The sequence below is a fragment of the Dendrobates tinctorius genome, unplaced genomic scaffold (genome assembly GCF_039654945.1).
Source record: "Dendrobates tinctorius isolate UK_male_01 unplaced genomic scaffold, ASM3965494v1 ptg000304l, whole genome shotgun sequence".
NCBI lineage: Eukaryota > Metazoa > Chordata > Amphibia > Anura > Dendrobatidae > Dendrobates > Dendrobates tinctorius.
The window spans coordinates 7114636-7131903 of NW_027361971.1; positions in this window are offsets into that span (position 1 = coordinate 7114636).

Here is a 17268-nt window from a genome sequence, read left to right on the forward strand (position 1 = left end):
CTCTTCGAGATTTTGCAACTTTTCCTCCAACAGGGGCACAAGCTTGTATTTGTGGCATGTGAAGTTTGGCTTTTCCATCGGTAAGTCTGTGAACATGTAGCAAGAAATGCAGCTTCCATATTGAGATTTCAAAATTATGAAAAATGAGCCAAAATTTGCGCTCCGATAAGTGCGTGGTTTTCCGATTTCCTCTTTTCAGCTGCAACGGCCAAAATCCAGTGATCGTTGAACTCGTGGAGAATCTTCACTTATCCCAGAAGGCACTGGGAATATGCAAATTATCTCCTCTGGACTCTTCATCCCTGGCCTACTGAAATATATGTTCAGTAAATGCACTCAATACTTGGTCGGGGCTCCTTTTGCATCAATAACTTCATCAATGCGGTGCGACATGGAGGCGATCAGCCTGTGGCACTGCTGAAGAGTTATGGAAGCCCAGGTTGCTTTGATAGCAGCCTTCAGCTCATCTGCATTGTTGGGTCTGGTGTTTCTCTTCTCATCTCTTCAATACCCCATAGTTTCTCCATGGAGTTAAGGTCAGGCGAATTTGCTGGCCAATCAACCACAGTGATACTGTTGTTTTTAAAACAGATATTGGTACTTTTGGCAGTGTGAACAGGTGCCAAGTCTTGCTGGAGAATGAAATTTCCATCTGCAAAATGCTTGTCAGCAGAGGAAAGCATGAAGTAGTCTAAAATTTCTTGGTGGACAGCTGCACTAACTTTGGTCTTGATAAAACACAGTAGATGACATGGATCACCAAACCATCACTGATGGTAGAAACTTCACACTAGACATCAATCAGCTTGGATTGTGTGCATCTCCACTCTTCCTCCAGACTCTGGGACCTTGATTTCCAAATGAAATGCAAAATGTGCTTTCATCTGAAAACAACACCTTGGATTACTGAAAAACAGTCCAATTATTTTTCTCCTTGGCCCAGGTAAGCTGCTTCTAGATGGGGACTGGAATAGGGCATAGCTGGATGGAAGCCCCCATGATTGAGCTTGGCTGGGGAGGTTACAAGCCTGTAAATGGAAAGGGGGATGGGTTTGGTTGGTTGGGGTATTAAGAGGTGGAGTCTTAAATGGGGGGATGGACTTCAGGGGTGGTAGGCAAAAAGAGCGGAAAAACTGCCATTCCAGCCCAGTAACACAGTAAGTGAAGACTACCGTCGCCAGCACATACCAGATGTAGTCTGTGGAATCTCTGATGGCCCGGCTGCAGGACGTTGCTCACTCCTGGATGGGAGGATGGCTCGAAACCCAGCTGTCTTCTCTCCTTGGGGACACAGAGGTGCTGGGAATGAGCAGCAGAGATAGAAGGACCAGGCCCCCAGATAGGCTTTTTCCGAAGTCCGGAGGTGGCAGAGCACAGCAGGCGCAAGCTCCAGAGCCCCTCCAGGGACCCTGTGGGCGGTGAGCGCAGTGGTGCGGTCCTGTGAGCACAGGACAGTGAGGAAGGAGCGACACACCAGAAGTACACCCCGCAACGGAAGTGCGGCCTGCTCATGGAGCGTGACCTGCATCGAGGGCCCGCGGCGCATTTGACAGGTGCCGGGACTCAAACTTAGGCCATGGATGGTCAGCGGCACTACAGCGGAGGGGCACTTAAGGCAGCAGCGGCAACGGCAGTGACATCAGACCAGGAAGAAACTCATGCAGCAGACGCTCCTGGCGATGTCCCTACCAGGGTGCCTGCTAGAGGGAGCACCAGACAGTGGGTCTCAGCAGGCAGGCAGCAGAAATGGAAAAACCCACTGCTTGACCCAGGTGTGCAGTGGGGGAGGAGGGGAGCGGCAGGCAGCAGTGTCGGGCTGCCTGGCAGTCCGCAAGAGCGGGACACAAACTGGGCTGGCGGGTCTGGGTCTGGTGACAGGGCTAGGTCCAGATCGAGGAGAAGGTAGGTGGTACGGCGGTCTTCACATACTCAGGTCCCCCCTGGTGATCAGGAGGCCAGGGGCGTGGACCTGGGGCAGCAGAGTGGAGCAGACGAATCGGAGTCCTGCATCGAGCATCGGTGAGAAAGGGAGCAACAGGATTCCGGAGATCCAGCTGGCGGGGACACAGCACCCGCACAGCTAAGTGAGTATAGCTCCATGTATTGCTTGTCGCCTGCAGGGGCTGTGTTACAGGAAGCTGATGGGAGTCAGGCAGTAAGGCTTGAGGAAAGAAGGTTGGGAGGGTCTAGCAGGGCGGAGGTGCCGGGTCTTAGGGATATTTTGCACAGTATGTCCCAAATTCTAAGAAGATTAGATGGCAGTGCATCGAGCGGGCCTCAAACATCGCCGGTGGGAGCATGGCTGCCAGGGATGGGGTTTGAGTCCCAGTTCGTGAGTGTGTCGTTGAGGCCAACTGGGGGGCAAAGGTGGCATCTTCGGGTGTATCAGTGTCAGTTCAGACAGAAATGGGGGATGCGGTAAAGTTGGATGATAGAGCGAGGGGTGAGGTATATCTGTGTTTTGAGGGGCCTCTGGGAGCGCATTTAAAGAAAGAAGTGAAGGAAAAGATTTGGCGGGATGAGTATGTCGAGATATTTTCCTTCTTCCCCTTAGAAACGTTTAATTTGCATAAGGGGAAGAAAGATGATAGTAAGAAGGAAGAGGAGGAAAAGCAGAGTGTTAGACGTTGGGTTCCTTCCTCTGCACAGGAGGAATCCCCAGCCTTGCCTTCTGCGGTCTCCCATTCAGTCCCGACCGCAGAGGAGGCTGCTCAGCGGAGACAGCAATCCCGGCGTGTTGCTCAAGCTAGTGCTGTCGGCTTGGTTGCTGCTGCCATCCCTGGGTCAGCTATAGCAACCTGCACTAGTCAGCAGCGTGCAGCTCCTGGGAGTAAGTCCTTTCTTCGGCTTACTGAGCATGCTCGTGGGTCGATCTCTCATTGGAGGTCAGGGGTCATATGCTCAAGTCCTGTTGCTGCCCCGATTGGACCACGGGGAAGGTCCCGGAAGGCAGCTGCTATAAAAGGTTTGCACGGCCGCTCGGCCATGCGCTAGTACAATTCATATTCTTATGGTGTGTGTGTGTGCAAGTGTGTATGTCTCTGGTGACTGACTCCTTATGATTCCCTACCCTCTGGATATGTATGTATTTAAGGTTATTGGAGTTAAAGACAGCGCCTAGCAGTGGCACTGCCTATGCGCCACCGTGCACTCCGTTCTCAGCACCATACTTAGCGCTAGACTGTGCCATCCAGCACAAGGCACTACTGTACCGCGTCTACAGCGGTGTCCATCAGAGCGCTTAGGCTGGTGAGTGGCGTCTGCCAGTACGGCGCTGCATGCACTTTGTGTTGCATCTTTAGTTACTTTATTCTGGCACCGCAGTTGCGGCGTCGAACACTAGTGAGTCTAGAGAGACTCTAACCCAGTGCCATTGGGGCAGGGTCCTGTGACCAAAACACTAGCGTTCACCCTGCGGTATAGCGGCCCTGTGAAGCAACATGGTTCGCCTTCTATTCACCGGGTGAGGTCAACCCGAGTGTATTTGTTATACCACCAGTTAGTGTCTGCCATTACCGAGCAGCAGTTTACATCTCTGGACCGTGGACCCCGGGCTGCGAACGCATCTCTATACCATCTTTTATTATTTGGTGCACTCTGCCAGCCCTAACATTATACTAGCGCCAGGATCTGGCTAGTAATGGCGGACAAGTAGCAACTCCATATGTACATCCAGCAGCTGGAGGGCAGGTTGGTGGCTCTCGAGCATTCAATCTCAGCTGTGGATGTTACCGCGGTTGCTGTTCAGGCAGCTATTGAGGCTATCTCCCGTGTGTCCACTGTAATCCCTGACCCAACTTTGTCCCGCCTTCCACTGCCCAAGAAGTTCTCGAGTGATAGTGCTTCTTGTAGGGGTTTTGTGAGGCAGTGTGCTATACAGCTAGAGCTGCTGGCTGCATGATTCACCTCTGAGTGGGCTAAGGTGGTATTTGTCATTTCCCTCTTGTCGAGCAAGGCATTGGAGTGGGCCACACCGCTCTGGGAGCGTGGCGATCAGGTGATGCAGAGTGCCTCGCAGTTCTTGGCCACTCTGAAGCATGTCTTTTTGGGACCGCGATTCACCCATGATACCGCACTCTAGCTGCTGGCACTGTCACAGGGCTCGTCTGTGGTCAGCCATTATGCCATCCAGTTCCAGACTCTGGTCTCAGAGCTGGAGTGGCCAGACAAGGTCCTCGTTCTGGTGTTCTGGAGAAGTCTGGCTGACCATGTGACGAACGCCCTGGCTACCAGGGAGGTTCCTGCCACACTGGAGGAGCTTATCACCATCTCCACCAGTATAGACCTTCGCTTGATTGAGCGAGGGTTGGAGAAGACTCAGTCAAGGCAGAGGTTTAGGTTGGCACTTAGTTTTTCTAAACCTCTGGAACCTCCCGATTGGGTGTCCAAGCCCCAAGAGGCCATGGAGGTTTCTCGCGCGGGGTCCCGATCCGCTCGAACACCCATGGTCTGTTATGTGTGCCGGCAGCCTGGTCACCTTGCCAACAAATGCCCGCAGCGGCCGGGAAAACGCTTGGGTCTAGTGTCTAGTGGCTGTTGGAGGAGGCCTATTAGACACAGCAACATTTTCCTCCAAGCTGTCCTTTGAGGGGACGCTTGAGTTCGGCTCTTCCACTCTGGCGGTGGAGGTTTGCGTGGACTCCGGAGCAGAGGACAATTTTATGTCATCTACATTCACTCAACGGCACGCAATTCCTCTGGTTTTACTACCTCAGCCAGTCAATATCAGAGTGGTGAATGGTGCGACACTACCCTCACAGATTACCCATCAGACCACCCTGCTGATACTGTCAGTGTCTCCTTCCCATCAGGAGATGTTATCTCCCCTTATCATGCCCGAGGGTATCAATCAGGTCCTCTTAGGGGTCCCCTGGTTGTGTTATCACTCTCCTCATATAGAGTGGTCCTTGGGGAGAATTCTCAGTTGGAATAAATCCTGTGAGGGTAGATGTCAGAGGGAGTGCATACAGGTTGCCTCCACTGAGGTTCCCGCAGATCTTTCCTCTCTCCCCAAAACACTATCAACAGTATGCAGACTTGTTCTCCAAGAAAGCGGAAAAGAGTCTTCTGTTGCACTGCCCCTATGACTGTCCTATTGACCTCTTGCCTGGTGCCGAGCATTCTCGGGGTCAAGTCTATCCCTTTTCTCTCCCAGAGACAGAGGCCATGTATAGAGATACATTAGGTAGAATCTGGCAAGAGGATTCATTAGGAAGTCGGTGTCACCTGCGGGGGCGGGATTCTTCTTTGTCCAAAAGAAGAATGGAGAACTACATCCCTGCATCAATTACAGGGGTCTTAACGCCATCACCGTTAAGAATAAGTACCCCCTGCCCCTGATATTGGAACTGTTTGATAGGCTACCGGGAGCAAGGGTTTTTGCCAAATTAGATCTGCAGGGGGCCTTTAACCTGATATGCATCGGTGAGGTTGATGAATGGAAGATTGCATTTAACACCAGGGATGGCCATTATGAGTACTTGATCATGGCATTTGGGCTCTGTAATGCCGCTGCCATCTTCCAAGACTTTGTAAATGATATATTTCGGGATATGCTCTCCACCTCAGTGGTTGTCTATCTGGATGATATTCTCATCTACTTTCCAGATATAGACTCCCACCGGAGAGAAGTTTGCAAGGTCTTCGACCTCCTATGGGCAAACTGCCTCTACGCCAAGTTGGAGAAGTGGCTGTTCGAGCAGGAGTTCTTGCCTTTCCTGGGCTATATAATTTCTGCCCAGGGTTTGGCAATGGATCCTGCCAAACTGCAGGCTGTAGTGGACTGGCAGGAACCCCACTCCCTCAAAGCGGTGGAGTGCTTTCTGGGCTTCATTAATTACTATCACCAGTTCATTCCCCACTTCTCCACCTTGGTAGCTCCCTTTGTCACCCTAACAAAGAAGGGAGCAAATCCCAAGTTGTGGTCAGAACAGGTCTCCAAGGACTTCTCCTCCATCAAGTCCCACTTTGCTAGCGCTCCCATTCTACATCTCAGATAAGCCATTCATCTTGGAGGTGGATGCCTCCTCCGTCGGTGCCGGAGCAGTCCTCTTTCAGAAGGATGCTCAAGGTCAGAAGCATCCCTGTTTCTTCTTTTCTAAGACCTTTTCACCAGCGGAGAGGAACTATTCCATCTGGGACAGGTGCTAGCTATGAAGTTGGCCTTCTCAGAGTGGAGACACCTCCTGGAGGGGGCTCGGTTCCCCTTCCAAGTGTTTACCGACCACAAAAACTTGGTATATCTACAGACAGCCCAGTGGCTAAATTCTCACCAGGCCAGATGGTCCTTGTTCTTCTCCTGGTTCCACTTTACCCTCCACTTTCTCTCCGGGGAGAAGAACATCCATGCCGATGCTCTCTCTCGCTCCATGGTATCATCGGAGGAGGTGGAGCCTCGGCTGATTGTCCCATGAGAGAGCCTGAGGACCGTGGCTCCAGTCGCCCTCGAGTCGGTGCCTCCGGGCAAGATATTTGTTCCTGCCCGTCTGCGACCAGAGGTTCTCTCTTGGGCTCACTCATCCAGGGTGGATATTTTGGGACCAAACGGACATCTGAGCTCCTGGTGAGGATTTACTGGTGGCCACATATGGCCCGTGACGTCAGAGACTATATTTGGGCATGCCTTTCCTGCGCCAAGAATCGGTCTCCTTGGCAACAGTCCACTGGGCTACTTTACCCCCTGCTGATGAAGGAAAGGCCCTGGAAGATGGTTGGCATGGACTTTGTGGTGGGTCTGCCCAAGTCCAGTGGGTTATCACCGACCATTTTTCCAAAATGGTGCACTTGGTGCCTCTTTCATGGCTACCTTCTGCACAGGCCTTAGCAGCGTTGTTCATCAAGCATGTCTTTCGCCTACATGGTATGCCGGACAAGATTGTCAGTGACCGGGGTCCCAGTTTGCGTCTCGGTTCTGGAGAGAGCTCTGTCGCTTGCTCAGTATTGAGCTAAATCTCTACTCGGCCTATCATCCCGAGACGAATGGGTTGGTAGAGAGGGCCAACCAGACCCTGGTCACATACCTATGACATTTTGTCTCAGCCAGGCAGGATGACTGGGCGTCCTTGCTACCGTGGGAGGAGTTAGCTGATTGCACCGGCCAAACCCCATTTCTCCTTAATTACGGTCAGCATCCGCGCGTTTCTGTGTCCATGCCCGTGTTGTCCACCGACTCTAGGGTGGCAGACTGGGCGGTGGAGGCACGTGACATTTGGGACCGCACTCAGGCTGCCATCAGGGCCTTCAAGGAGAGAATGAGGGTCTCTGTGGATGCACATCAGTGCCTTGCTCCAACCTTTGCTCCTGATGACTTTGTGTAGCTCTCCGCCTGTAACATCAGTCTGCGTTTTGAGTCCACTAAGTTTGCACCTCGCTCCATAGGTCCTTTCAAGGTCCTTGAACAGGTCAACCCAGTGGTCTACCATCTAACCCTTCCTCCACGCCTGGGCATCACCAACACCTTCTACGTATCCCTCCTTATGCCTATCCACAGGTCCCGGTTTTCTGAGTCATCTGCTGGGACATTAGGCTAGTCCTCGGACGAATATGAGGTGAATGCCATAGTGGGTTGCCAGGTGGTACGTGGCAAAAAATATTATCTGGTGGACTGGAAGGGTCATGGCCCAGAGGATCAGACCTGGAAACCTGTGGAGAACATCCGTGCTCCTCTGCTCATCGCAGCTTTTGAGCGCAGCGAGGCTCAGGAGGGAGGGGGCCCTAGGAGGGGGGGTAATGTTAGGCGTCGGGTTCCTTCTTCTGCACAGGAGGAATCCCCAGCCTTGCCTTCTGCGGTCTCCCATTCAGTCCCGACTGCAGAGGAGACTGCTCAGCAGAGACGTCAATCCCGGCATCTTGTTCAAGCTAATGCTGTCGGATTGGTTGCTGCTGCCATCCCAGGGTCAGCTATAGCAACCTGCACTAGTCAGCAGCGAGCAGCTCCTGGGACTAAGTCCTTCCTTCGGCTTACTGAGCATGCACATGGGTCGACCTCTCATTGGAGGTCAGCGGTCACATGCTCAAATCCTGTTGCTGCCCCGATTGGACAATGGGGAAGGTCCCGGAAAGACGCTGCTATAAAAGGTTTGCATGGCTGCTCGGCCATGCGTTAGTATAGTTCATATTCTTTTGGTGTGTGTGTGCAAGCATGTATGTCTCTGGTGACTGTCTCCTATAATTCCCTATCCTCTGGTTGTGTATGTGTTTAGGGTTATTGGAGTTAGAGACAGCGCCTAGCAGTGGCACTGCCTGTGCGCCACCGTGCACTCAGTTCTCAGCACCATATTTAGCTCCAGATTGTGCCATCCAGTACAAGGCACTACTGTACCGCGTCTACAGTGTCATCCGTCAGAGCGGCGCCATGCGCAAACACAGCGCTTTCCAATCCTAAGCTTATGCTGGTTAGTGGTGTGCGCCAGTTCGGCACTGCATGCACTTTGTGTTTCATCTTTAGTTACTTTATTCTGTCACTGCAGTTGCGGAGCCGAACACTAGTGGGTCTAGAGGGACTCTAACCCCGTGCCATTGGGGCAGGGTCCTGTGACCAAAACACTAGCATTCACCCTGTGGTATCGCGACCCTGTGGAGCAACAGGGTTTGCCTTCTATTCACTGGGTGAGGTTAACCCGTGTGTATTTGTTATACCGCCAGTTAGTGTCCGCCATTACAGAGCAGCAGTTTACATCTCTGCATGGTGGTCCCCGGGCTGCGAACGCACCTCTATACCAACTTTTATTATTTGGTGCATTCTGCCAGCCCTAACACAGAGCACAGAGGAGGCGGCTGATTCCGCAGACATTTGTGAACTGGTTGCAGTCATTTGCTATATTGTCAAACGACATAGAGAAGTTTCCTGAGAATTGCTAGGGATTGTTTTGCTATCGAGACGTGATAGGGGATGTGCACCGTACATATGGGGGTCAGACATGGCTACGGTATGACGCAGGGGTGGACCTACCGCCCGTGCATGGCTAATTATTCAAATTAGCCATGTGGATCGCCAGGTGCAAGGAGGAGAGGAGCCAGCCCTGAGGTGAGATGACATCAGCGTCGGTCACGCTGTGCTACGCTGCTGCTGTCGGGGAGGAGAGGAGGAGACAGACTGTCTCACTCACTGTGCCTGTGGCGCCGGCTGGACGGTGGCTGCAGCCGCAGGTCAGTCAGTCACTTGTGTGTGTATGTGTGTATGATGTATGTGTGTATGTATGTCTGTGTGTGTATGTGCGTATGTCTGTATGTGTGTATGTGCATGTTTGTGTATGTGTGTGTATATCTGTGTGTATGTTTGTGTGTGTATGTATGTACAGTATGTGTGTGTATGTCTGTGTGTGTATGTATGTGTGTCTGTATGTATGCATGTATGTGTGTATGTATGTGTGTATGTCTGTGTGTGTATGAATGTGTGTATGTCTGTGTGTGTATGTCTGTGTGTATGTGTGTATGTATGTGTGTGTGTCTGTGTGTATGTATGTCTGTATGTCTGTGTATGATTGTGTACGTGTGTATGTATGTGTGTGTATGTCTGTGTGTATGTATGTACTGTATGTGTGTATGTCTGTGTGTGTATGTGTGTATGTATGTGAGTGTGTCTGTATGTATGTATGTGTGTCTGTTTGAATGTATGTGTGTATGTCTGTGTGTATGTATGTATGTGTGTGTGGCTGTGTGTATATGTGTGTATGTACGTGTGTGTGTGTATGTATGTGTGTATGTATGTCTGTGTGTGTGTCTGTGTATATGTATGTGTGTTTGTCTGTGTGTGTATGTGTGTGTATGTATGCATGTGTTGATGTCTGTGTCTGTGTGTGTATGTATGTACGTATGTGTGTGTGTGTCTGTGTGTATGTATGTCTGTGTGTATGTATATGTGTATGTCTGTCTGTGTATGTCTGTGTATGTATGTGTGTGTATCTGTGTGTGTATGTGTGTGTATGTATGTATGTCTGTATGTCTGTGTGTGTGTATGTGTGTGTGTGTCTGTCTTTGTGTGTGTGTAGGTGGAGCCTGGCCCTGGAGGAGATGCGGACATGAGGAGAAGACTGTGATGAGGAGAGAAGGCCATGATGCCTGGGGTGATGGGAGAAGGCCATGAGGGGTAATGGGAGGAGGCCATGAGGGGTGATGGAAAGAAGGCAATGATGGGATCATGGGAGTGATGGAGAGAAGGGAGTTATGGGGAGAAGGCAATGATGGGAGTGATGGAGAGAAGGGAGTGATGGGGAGAAGGCAATGATGGGAGTGATGGGGTGATGGAGCAGGCAATGATGGGGAGAAGGTAATGATGGAAGTGATGGAGTGATGGAGCAGGCAATGATGGGGGTGATGGAGCAGGCAATGGTGGAAGTGATGGGGAGAAGGCAATGATAGGAGTGATGGGGTGATGGAGCAGGCAATGATGGGAGTGATGGGTAGAATGCAATGATAGGAGTGATGGGGTGATGGAGCAGGCAATGATGGGAGTGATGGGGAGAAGGCAGTGATGGGGTGATGGAGAAGGCAATGATGGGGTGATGGAGACGGCAATGATGGGGTGGTGGGGGAGAATGCACTGGTGGTGGTGGAAAGGGCAATAATGGGGGTGGTGAAGGAGGAGGAAATGATGGAGGTGGTGGAAGGGGCAATGAAGGGAGTGGTGGGGGAGAAAGCAAAGATAGTGGTGGGGGAGAAGAAAATGATGGAGGTGGTGAAGAGGGCAATGATGGGGTTGGGGAGAGGACAATAATGGGATGCGAGGGGAGGAGGACAATGAGAGGTGTGGGGGATTGGGATGTTAGGAAGGGGGACTTATAATGGCCTTAGGAACAGGGGAAGGTGGAAGAAGACGTTATCGCTTATTATGTCTAACACAGTCCCTTAGTATATAGTGTACTCACAATGTCTAACACAGTCCCTTAGTATATAGTGGACTCACTAATTCTGTATAACACCACCCTTAGCTACAAAGTTTCCTCTTTTATTATGTATAACACGTCCCTCATTATGTACCATCCTCTCTAGTTATATATGGTGCCGTCCCTTATTATATAGCTTCCTCTGCTGTTATGTATAGTGCTGTCTCTTACATAGTGTATTCTTGTTAATTTTGTTATTTACAGAGCCCTCTTTTATTACATAGTCCCCTCTCTTGTTAGATATAAAATGACTGCTGATGGAGCAGCCGGTGACCAAACTACCAGTCCATCAGCTCCTCCATTAGAAAGGAAGCTTTCCCATGCTCCATCAGCCATCATTGCATTATACAGCTAACAAGACAGGACGGTATGTAATAAAAAACAGGGCTCTATATAATTCAATATGTAAGAGACGGTACTGTACATAAGAGAGGGCACTGTGTAAGGGACAGCAATATACATAATAAAGGAGACTATGTAATATATATACATGTATGTGTGTGTGGCTATATAATATCAATATATATATATATATATATATATATATGTGTATATACACATGTAGCTTTGACGCCATAAAAGGAGGGGGGCCCAGACACATTTCTTGCACAGGGGCCCCAAGCTGTCAGTGTCCGCCCCTGGTATGACAAGCAGTTTAGGCAACGGAAGGCAGTGCGGCCGGAGATTAGGTGGGACCAGAAGGATGTTGGGCTTTGGCTGAAGAGCATGACTCCAGCCAGGTATTGGCAGTCCTTTCACGGGAGCGGAGGTAGCGTCAACCAGCAGGCAGGACACGGAAGTGGTAGTCAGGGGACGCAGGGAGGAAAGGAAAAATCTGGAACATGCTGGCAGTTTAATGACGGCCAGTGCAAATTTGGGAACACTGTAAGTTTAAGCACGTGTGTTCCCACTGTATAGGAAGCTTAAATGGAGCTTCAAAATGTTTCAAAAAAGGGAAGGGAAAACCCTCTGTGGGTTCCAGTCAAGGGGGAGAGCCTGGTGAGACTTCTAGAGATAGCCCCCTTTCTAAGTAGGCACCCAGATCAAGCAAAGGCTAAGGTTATTGCAAATGATTTTGCGTAAGGTTTTAGGATTCCCCCTCCTAGTCACAATGTTCCATTTTTGGTTAGGAATTTGCGGTTTGCGACGTTGCATCAGGAGGTAGTCAATGTTAAATTGGAAATGGAGGTGGAGCTTGGTATGATGGCGGGTTCATTTTTATTTTACTGGTAGAGGGGGTGATCATTTCCCATTTAGGGGTGGTGCCAAAAAAAGAGCCAAATAAATTTCAATTTATTGTATCCTAAAGGGCTGTCAGTTAATGATGGTATTGCCCAGGAGTTGTGTTCTGTGGAATATACATCATTTGATATGGTAGTGCAGTGGGTGCGCAGATACGGCCCGGGTGCTTTGTTAGCTAAAACTGACATTGAATCAGCCTTCAGATTGCTACTGGTTCACCCAGACAGCATTCCATTGTTGGGTTGCTTTTGGAAAGGAGATTACTACCTGGATAGATGTTTGCCAATGGGTTGCGCAATTTGACGTTTATTGTCTGAGACATTCAGTACCTTTTTGTAGTGGGTGGTGAGGGATGTTGCCGGCGTTCAGTCCGTCATTCACTATTTGGATGACTTCCTGTTTATAGGTCCTCCAGATTCATTGTTGTGTACGAATGCGTTCGCGGCCATGGTATGGGTTGCAGAGCGTTTTGGTGTGCCATTGGCAAAGGAAAAGACTGAAGGCCCGAGCACCTTTTTGAGTTTCCTTGGTATACTAATCGATTCAGTGGGAATGGAGTGTCGGTAACCAGAGGACAAATTGCTGTTACTTAGGCAGGAGGTGAACAGGATTAGGAAGCTGCGAAAGGTGACGTTGAAGGAGTTGCAGTCGTTGTTGGGCAGGTTGAACTTCGCCTGCAGGATAATGCCCATGGGCAAAATATTTTGCCACATATTGTCTGGGGCAACAGCAGGGGTGCGGGTGGCGCACCATTTCATTTGATTGTATAAGGAGCACAGGGAGGATTTGATGGTGTGGCAGCATTTTTTGGAGCGTTACAATCGTCGATCTTTGATCCAGCAGGAGGTCTCAAATAATTTTGACTGTGAGATTTACACTGATGCTGCAGGCAGGGCTGGTAATGGGCCTATTGTAAGGGTAGGTGGAGTTTTGGGAGATGTCTGGAGGTCTGGAAATAGTTGGGCCTTACAAAAAACCTTGCTTTGTTGGAATTGTTCCCAATTGTTGTGGCGGTTCCAATTTGAGGAGAGATGTTTGCGAATAAGAGTTAGATTTCATTGTGACAATTTGAGCATGGTGTCAGTGATTAACAGCTTGCCAGCTTCATCTCCCCCCGTGATTAAGTTGGTTAGAGAACTGGCACTTCTTTGCCATGATCTGAATGCCTGGATTTCTGCAATGCATGTGCCAAGTGTGCAAAACTCAATAGTGGATGCATTGTCTCGTTTCCAGTGGGAACGTTTCCAGGAGTTGGCACCAGAAACAGAAGCCTCTGGAATGGAATTCCCCTTGCACTTGTGCAGGTGATTATGGACAAGCAGGAAGGCTGATTCGGGAGTCAGTTACGAGCCAGACCTGGTCGTCATATGAAGCATCATGGTATGGCGAAGCTGGGTATAGCGGTGGGGTGAGGTTGAGTCGGAGGAAGATAAGACTTTGGCAGTGTTATTTTTAGTTGGTAAGGCGGCAGAAATGGATTGGTCAATTTCTAAGGTGAATAAATTTATTGCCGGACTTGTATTTGGTTTTAAGTTGCAAGGATTGGTGGATGTCGCAAAGACATTTTTGGTTAAACAGGCTTTAAGGGTTCTTTGAAGAGACAATTGGAGCTTTGACAGGCGGAGACCAATATCGTTCTGCATGCTGGAAAGATTAGGTGGAGTTTTGGAAAGGATTTGTTGTTCTGATTTTGAATCAGCACTGTTTTTATTCTAGCGTTTTCTTTAGCCTTTTTTGAGGCAATGCGAATAGGCGAACTCGTGTCTCACAGCAGGGACAGAGCGGGTGGCTTGTTGGCAGAAGACGTGGAATTCTGGGAGGGGGCACTGTTTTTTGGATATGGCGGCCAAAAACTGATCAGTGGTGTAGAGGTAGACGTATGGTACTAGGGAAAGTAGTGACTGTCCGCAGTCTCCAACATCATGTTCGACCTCTATCTGAAACTCAACCTCTCCAAAACTGAACTTCTTCTGCTCCCGCTGTCTACTAACCTCCCTAAATCTGACATTTCCCTCTCTGTGGGTGGCACTATAATAACACCCCGGCAGCAGGCACGCTGTCTGGGTGTTATATTTGACACCAATCTCTCCTTCACATCTCATATACAATCTCTTGCCCGCTCTTGACACTTACATCTAAAGAACATTTCTAGAATCCGCCCTTTTCTCACCATGAAAAAACAGCAAAAACCCTCACTGTAGCATTGATCCACTTCTGCCTAGATTACTGCAAAGCTCTATTAATTGGCCTCCCCGTTACTCGACTATCCCCTCCATACTTAATGCAGCAGCCAGGGTCATCTATCTGGGCAATCGGTATTCGGACGCGTCCTCTCTTCGCCAGTCCTTACACTGGCTGCCCATTCATTATAGGATCCAATTCAAAGTACTTGTTCTCACCCACAAAGCTCTCCACAGTGCAGCACCCCCCTACATCTCCTCCCTCATTTCTGTCTATCGGCCTAACCGACTGCTGCACTCTGCAAACGACTTTCGACTAACCTCTGCACTAATCCGTACTTCCCACTCCTGACTCCAAGACTTCTCCCGCGCTGTGCCAAACCTCTGGAATGCTCTACCCCAAGAAATTAGAACCATTCACAATTTGCATAGTTTTAGGCACTCTCTCAAAACACATTTGTTCAGAGCGGCCTATCACGCTCACTAATCAAAATCATTCTATGTGTAAGTGTGCGGGAGTAGCCCATTCACTATCTCCATCCATCCCTCACTCCCTCAAGATGGCTGGACCATCATTGTAAATGCACCATTGTAAATACACACCTGTACTTTGTATCTCCCCCACCTCATTGTAGATTGTAAGCTCTCATGAGCAGGGTCATCTTATTTTGCTTTAATTATTGTATTGTTAAAGTGGTTGCTTATGACTTGTGTTTTGAAACTGTTAAACTGTAAAGCGCTGCGGAATATGTTGGCGCAATTTAAATAAATAAAGATTAATATTATTATTTTGTGCCCGCAAAGGTGCTTGGAATCGTATTGGCATTTGTGGTCAGGGAGGGTGGGCCAACTGTTGTGTCACATGGGGGGGCATTTTTGTCTCGCTTCCAGTTTATTGCAGTTCTCAACAGGGGATTGCAAGAGTTGGGTCTTACCCCCGGTATGTACGGGTCGCACTCTTTTAGAATCATGGCTGCTTCAGAGGCTGATAGTCTCGGCTTAGGTACTGATGTGATAAGGCGAATTGGCAGGTGGAGTTTGGAACGTTACTTAACGTGTGTGTGTCATTAATTACACCGGCAGAATTTAAGGGACTTGGTTTGAATTGCTTGTTGTTGTGTATTTTCAGGTGGTGACCCTTTATTAGCCTGGATCTTTGGACATTCGTTCGTGCATTGGGGGGCGCTACAGGTGGATGTAAGACCAGACGGTAGGCAACTGGGTTTTAGTAGGGAGCAAGTGGTAATTCGGTGGCTAATAGGGATGAGCGAGTAGTGAAGTATTCGGACTTGCTGTACTCGTTACGAGTACCTCCTAATACTCAGGTACTCGTAACCAAGAGCGAGTCCAATATAAGTCTATAGGAAATGCGATTAATGGGCTGTGTGTGTGCTGGGCTGGGCGGGGACTGTGCGAAGACTGTGCCGGGCTGTGCGGGACTGTGCTGGCCTGTGCGAAGACTGTGTCGGGCTGTACGGAACTGTGCTGGCCTGTACGAAGACTGTACTGGGCTGTGTGGGACTATGCTGGCCTGTGCGAAGACTGTTGGGCTGTGCGGGACTGTGCTGAGCTTTGCTGTTCCTGTGCGAGGACTATGCCGGGTTGTGTGAGACTGTGCTGGGCTGTGCGGGACTGTGCTGGGCTTTGCAGGTACTGTGCGGGGACTATGCCGGGCTGTGTGGGACTGTGCTGGCCTGTGCTAGACTGTGCTGGGCGGGACTGTGCTGGGCTTTGCAGGCACTGTGCGAGGACTATGCCTGACTGTGTGGGACTGTGCTGGCCTGTGCGGGGACTGTGCAGGGACTGTGCTGGTCTGTGCTAGGCTTTGCAGGTACTGTGAGGGGACTATGCTGGGCTGTGTGGGACTGTGCTGGTCTGTGCGGGGACTGTGTGAGGACTGTGTTGGGCTTTGCGGGGACTGTGCTGGGCTGTGTGGGGACTGTGCGGGCTGTGCCGGGCTGTGCGGGATTGTGCTGGCCTGTGCTAAGACTGTGCTGGCCTGTGCGAAGACTGTGCTGAGCTTTGCAGGTTCTGTGCGGGGACTATGCTGGGGTGTGTGGGACAGTACTGACCTGTGCAGGACTGTGCTGGGCTGTGCGGGGCTTTGCAGGTACTGTGCGGGACTGTGCTGGGCTGTGCGGGACTGTGCTGGGCTTTGCAGGTACTGTGCGGGGACTATGCCTGACTGTGTGGGACTGTGCTGGCCTGTGCGGGGACTGTGCAGGGACTGTGCTGGTCTGTGCGGGGACTGTGCGGGGACTGTGCTGGGCTGTGCGGGGACTGTGCGGGCTGTGCCGAATATTGCGAGGTGACTAGTGAAATACTCGCCAGTAGAGTTGAGCGAAACGAGTCGGTCATATTCAAAAGTCGTCGACTTTCGCTGAAGTCAGGTCATGAAACGAAACACGACCATAGCATGAGGTCGGCCACGAGGTCGGCGACCAGAGCGCCAAAGTCGCGTTTCAAAAGATGCTTCCAGTGCCCTTTTTCAGCCAATGATGGAGGACGCACACTGTGGGCAACGCGATAACATAGGCATCGGTCACCACTAGAGTTGAGCGAAACGGGTCGAAAAAATTCAAAAGTCACCGACTTTTGGCAAAGTCGGGTTTCATGAAACGAAACCCGACCCTAGGATGAGGTCGGCCACGAGGTCGGCGACTTACGCGCCAAAGTCGCGTTTCAAAAGTTTGTTTTGCGCTCTTTTTCAGCCAATCAGGATCCACGGACACTGTGGGCAACGTGATGACATAGGCACGGGTCACCACCATCTTTCAGAAGGGCATGCAAGTGATTGGCTTGCTTTGGTGGGCGTCACAGGGGGTATAAAAGGGCGTGCACGCCGACCGCCATCTTACTTCTGCCGATCTTAGTATAGGGAGAGGTTGCTGCTGATTCTGTAGGGAGAGCGTTAGGCAGGGAAGAAGACAAAAAAACTGCTTCTGCTGCTAGCGATTTGGCCT